The sequence below is a fragment of the Amphiprion ocellaris genome, chromosome 8 (genome assembly GCF_022539595.1).
Source record: "Amphiprion ocellaris isolate individual 3 ecotype Okinawa chromosome 8, ASM2253959v1, whole genome shotgun sequence".
NCBI lineage: Eukaryota > Metazoa > Chordata > Actinopteri > Pomacentridae > Amphiprion > Amphiprion ocellaris.
This window is the reverse complement of record NC_072773.1, coordinates 22631235-22637546: the sequence shown is the minus strand read 5'-3', so window position 1 is coordinate 22637546 and position 6312 is coordinate 22631235.

The following is a 6312-nucleotide window of genomic DNA, read 5'->3' as shown; positions in this document are numbered from 1 at the left end:
AACGCCATAGTATACTATGTCGAAAAAACAATGCAATTTTTCAACATGTTGTAAAAACGTGCCATATGATGAAATAATGTAAAGGAGGCCGTTAAAAACACTCCAGAAAGGTTTTCTTTGAAAAAAAATCATCATGAATTTTGGCGCAAATAAAAGCAGTGAATGAAACTCCAGCAATCTTTGATCTCCATTCATTTTGGCATGTTGCAAAAGGACATTCATGAGTTCCTGGTCGTTTTTGGCATGCAAGTGTCTAAGGAGATACCAGCTGGCCACCTGCACCACTGTCACTGGGAACTGGGAAAATGCATGTATTCATGCAAAATACTTAGAAACATGTACTAAAATAGCCCATATATAAGATATAAAATGTCGAAAAAACAATGCGATTTTTCAAGATGTTGTAAAAATGTGCCATATGACGAAATAATGTAAAAGAGGCCGTGAAAAACACTCCAGAAAGGTTTTCTTTGAAAAAAAAATCATCATGAATTTTGGCGCAAATAAAACGCCATAGTATACTATGTCGAAAAAACAATGCGATTTTTCAAGATATTGTAAAAATGTGCCATATGACGAAATAATGTAAAAGAGGCCGTGAAAAACACTCCAGAAAGGTTTTCTTTGAAAAAAAAAAATCATCATGAATTTTGGCGCAAAAAAAAAGCCACAGTATACTATGTCGAAAAATGTCATTTTTCGACATGTGAAAACATGCCATATGATGAAATAATGTAAAGGAGGCCATGGAAAACATTCCAGAAGGGTTCTCTTTGAAAAAAAATCATCATGAATTTTGGCGCAAAAAAAAACGCCATATGCCGGAAAAAAAATGCGATTTTTCAACATGTTGTAAAAACGTGCCATATGATGAAATAACGTAAAGTAGGCAGTGAAAAACAATCCAGAAAGGTTTTCTTTGAAAAAAAAATCATGAATTTTGGCGCAAAAAAACGCCATAGTATACTATGTCGAAAAATGTCATTTTTCGACGTGAAAACTTGCCATATGATGAAATAATGTAAAGGAGGCCATGAAAAACATTCCATAAGGGTTCTCTTTGAAAAAAAATCATCATGAATTTTGGCGCAAAAAAAAAAACGCCATAGTATACTATGCCGGAAAAAAAATGCGATTTTTCAACATGTTGTGAAAACATGCCATATGATGAAATAATGTAAAGCAGGCTGCGAAAAACACACCAGAAAGGTTTTCTTTAAAAAAAAAATCATGATGAATTTTGGCACAAAAAAATGTTTTTAGAGCGACATGCTATCCTATGACGTTTTTAGAGCGACATGCTATACTATGACGTTTTTAGATCGACATGCTACAGTATGACATTTTTAGAGCGACATGCTATGCTATGACGTTTTTAGAGCGACATGCTATACTGTGACGTTTTTAGAGCGACATGCTATACTGTGACGTTTCAAGAGTGACATGCTATACGATGACGTTTTTAGGGCGACATGCTATACTATGACGTTTTTAGAGCGACATGCTATACTATGACATTTCAAGTACGACATGCTATACGATGACGTTTTTTGGACAACATGCTATACAATGACGTTTGTAGAGCGACATGCTATACGTTGACGTTTTTTGGACGACATGCTATACAATGACGTTTGTTGAGCGACATGCTATACTGTGACATTTTTAGAGCGACATGCTACACTATCACGTTTTTTGAGCCACATGCTATACTATGACGTTTTTTTGGCGACATGCTATACTGTGACGTTTTTTGGGCGACATGCTATACTATGATGTTTTTTTGGACCAAAAGCTATACTATGACATTTCTTGGGCGACATGCTATAATACTATGACGTGTTTAGAGCGACATGCTAAACTATGATGTTTGTTGGACCAAAGGCTATACTATGACGTTTATTGAACGACATGGTATACTATGACGTTTTTAGACCAAAGGCTATACTCTGACGTGTTTTGGACGACATGCTATACTGTGATGTTTTTTGGATGACATGCTATAATATGACGTTTTTAGAGTGACACGCTATACTATGATGTTCTTTGGACGACATGCTATACTATGACGTTTTAAGAGCGACTTGCTATACTATGATGTTCTTTGGACGACATGCTATACTATGACGTTTTTTGGACGAAAGGCTATACTATGATGTTTTTAGAGTGACATGCTATACCATGATGTTCTTTGGACGACAAGCTATACTATGACGTTTTTTGGACCAAAGGCTATACTATGACGTTTTTAGAGCAACATGCTATACTATGACATTTTTTTGGACCAAAGGCTATACTATGACGTTTATAGAGCAACATGCTAAACTATGATGTTTGTTGGACCAAAGGCTATACTATGATGTTTTTTGAGCGACATGGTATACTATGACGTTTTTAGAGCGACATGCTATACTATGACGCTTATAGCGCGACATGCTACACTATGACGTTTTAAGACCAAAAGCTATACTATGACGTTTTTAAACCAAAGGCTATACTCTGACGTTTTTTGGACATGCTATACGGTGACAATTTTAAAGAGACATGCTATACTATGATGTTTTTTGAACAACATGCTATATTATTACATTTTTTTGGAACAAAGGCTATACGATGACGTTTTTTGAGCAACATGCTATACTATGACGTTTATTGGACCAAAGGCTATATTATGACGTTTTTTGGAACAACGGCTATACTATGACGTTTTTAGAGCGACATGCTATACTATGACGTTTTTAGAGCGACATGCTATACCATGACGTTTTTTGAGCGATATGCTATACTATGACGTTTATTGGGCGACATGCTATTCTATGACGTTTTTAGACCAAAGGCTACACTATGACATTTTTAGAGTGACATGCTATACTATAATGTTTTTAGAGCGACATGCTATACCATGATGTTTTTTGGACGACATGCTATACTATGACATTTTTTGGGTGACATGCTATACTATGACGTTTTTTGGACCAAAGGCCATACTATGACATTTTTAGAGCGACATGCTGTACTATGACATTTTTAGAGCGACATGCTATACTATGACATTTGTAGAGCGACATGCTATACTATGACGTTTGTTGGGCGACACTCTATACTGTAGGCTTTTTAAATTGACATATTACTATGACGGTTTTTTTTTGTTTTAGTTTTTTAGCAACATATAAGAATTTGAACAGTTTTAAAAATTACTATACTTTTACTTGTGCAATGAATTATTCTATGGCATTTTTTAGACGACATATACTCTGATGTTTTCTTGAAAAACATACTATTTTTACAATATACTGCACTATGACATTTTTTGAACCACATATCATACATGACAATTTTAGGCAACATCCTATCATTTTGCACTTTTTGAACCACATAATAATCGGTTGGGGTTTTTTGCCGACATGCTATACTATGAACTACAGGCCATACTATGTTATTCTTGAAAAGTATACTATACTTTGACATTTTCTGAACTACATCCTATACTATTGCATTATACACAGAGTGTTTTGGTTACATGTTGATTTATAGTCTAGATTTTTTTCTGTTTTGTTTTTTGACAGGATTACCACAGACCTGACCGTGAACACCGTTGACACCCACCTGAGGGAGACGCTGCCTAAGATCTCAAGGCTGCTTGGTCGTGGTCTTTGTGGTCCTGCTCCAGAACGCCTTCATCAACTACGTCTTCTTTTGAAGAGGCCCTCAGATGCTGCAATCTCTGACCTTAAGGAGGAACTGCTACTTTCACTCTGTAACGAGACGGCGGTTATTTTAAAGACCCAGCTCCTGGCGGCTTTGAGTGAAGTTTAACACCCATCAAAACGGAACTACAGACAGTTAAATCTGAGCTGTCAGTCAGTATTTCAAACATCAAGTCTGACCCGGCTGTCCTAAAGCACGCTGTGGGTGAAAAGGAAACTTCACTCTCCACGTCACCGACGACATCATCACAGTCCAAAGCAGAGCACCTCTCTGCTGAACTTTTAAAAGTGGACTATAAATGTGAAGAATGTGAGCAGCAGGACAGATGTGATCAGAAAGAAGTCATTTTCTTTTTTCTTTTCTTTCTGGTTGACTTGATGCTGTCAGATGCAGATGTTGGAGCTGATTCTGATCTTTCAGGATAAAAAAGCTGCTTTTCCTTCACAGACTTTTAAGGAAATTATTCTCTCAGGTTTTCTCTGCTATTTATATTTTTATTATCTGTGATTATTTCATTATTTCTTTATTGTAAAAATAAAGTTTGAGGCATAAAGACTCATTTAGTTATTTTAATCCTGAAATCTTTGACGTAGCAGAAATAAACTTCCATTTTCCTTCTTGTACTTCTGATACTAGAACTAAACGTATCTTCAACATGGATCATCTGCTTTTAATGAATCAGCAGCAACATCACAACAACAAATGAGACAATTTTCAACAAATTAATGAAACTGACGTCATTTAAAACTATCAGAGTCTGTTTTAGTGTCAAATTAAAGCTGATTACTGACAACTAGAACATTAACGTTACTGTTTTAATCACATTTAAGTTTCCTGAACGTTACATTAATGTCAACCAGCCACAGTTTTATGAACTTAATGAACCACATTACAGGAACACAACACACTTCAGCTGTTTACATGAAACTCAACACATTAGCTTGATGCTACGTTAGCTTTAATCAGGCTACGACTAGCAGCTAGCTCGGTTAGCATTGCTAACATTAAAGCTAATATTTACTATGCTAACTTTCTTCTCTGGTCAACACACACTGAAACAAACTCCACCAACATCTGGAGTGCATGGCACACGTTACATCTGACACTAAAGCTGCATATAAAGTGCATTAAAAGCGGCACCGATACGAAAATAAACATTTACTTACCGAACTATTAGAGTCCTTTCAGTGTCTGCTGGTAGAATCAGCCGAAGGTAGAAAACTGGTTAAAACAAGCCAACGGGCAGGAAAACTGTCTGTGGAAAATGGTCTGCTGCTCCACCGATAAATAAACCAACAGTTATTATATTAGAATTAATCCAAACGAGGAGAACAGAGTCTCTGCTTCCTCCTCCATAGGACCTGTCAATCATTCCAGACCGGATTGTCAATCAAGTAGTCCCGCCCCCTCGCTTCGTAAAAATTTAACGCTCTATAAAAAAATCAGTGTTGATTTATTTTAAGATCAGCCACCTGATCTCTCATTCTGACCATGAAAACTAACGAAAAAATATGTATATACAGTCAATGCACCGTACTCTGTTTGGCTCCACACTTGCTGATGACCACTTCCGGTCTGAGAAAATGAAAAAATTGACCTTTTTTCGTTTCTGTCTCTTACTGCTTTTACTTTCTTGTTATTCTCAATATAAAACGAAAATCAAAGCATTTTTTTAAACAAAAAATCGTATATCCCTTTTTGATAATGAAAAGGAAAAACGCCTTGTATATCAATTTTAATTTTTGTATTTTAAAACGAAAATCAAATAACCACTCGTTTTTTGTTTTTCAATACCCGTTTCAGAACGGAAAATCCAATTACCAAATCCGTACACGGACCGTGGCGGATGTCTGGTGTGTGTGTGGGCTGTGTGTCTGAATGTTTTTGTAAAAAAAAAAAAACAAAAAAAAGTGGGACTGAAACGAGTGACAGCTCGTATCTGTGCAGGCTACAGCCGAAAACTACAGTTGTAGTCGGCTGAAAAACTACAACTCCCGGCAATAACTTCACTTCCTGTTGATGGGGACGGGAGCCTCTCGGGTATGGACACATAAGAATTATGTGACAGGTCATGGCCACAACGTGATCACGCTTATTTCAACGTAAGAAGTCCTCCAAATACCGGTGGTCTGGTTTATAAAGAGTTTTGTTGTGTGCGCTTTATTGTGTATTTTTACAAACCCATCACTGCAACGAAAAAGCACCCTGAGACCTGGTGAATGTGTGAAACGTTAGTGTAACTCCCCAGATTTTATATGCAAAAAGAATTATCAATCTATCTTATCTGGTTTAAAATCTACAGCCAATCAAAAATCAATATGCAAAACGTAGCGCCGGCGCTACGCTGGGTTCTAAAGGGTTAACATAGAACAAGCACTTATTTATGAAATAAGCACTCAGATGCACTTTATCAATACATTTTTGTTTGTTGCACACATGAGAATAATTCAATATATGTATATGGTTATTACTTTATGTGTAACTGTACTTGTCAGGATCATAGAATGTAATATAAACTATAAATTTTGCTTTCATGTGACATTACAGTTGGTGTTTGTGAGTATTTGTTCTCAATAAATTAATATCTATAAGACTTTTCATTGT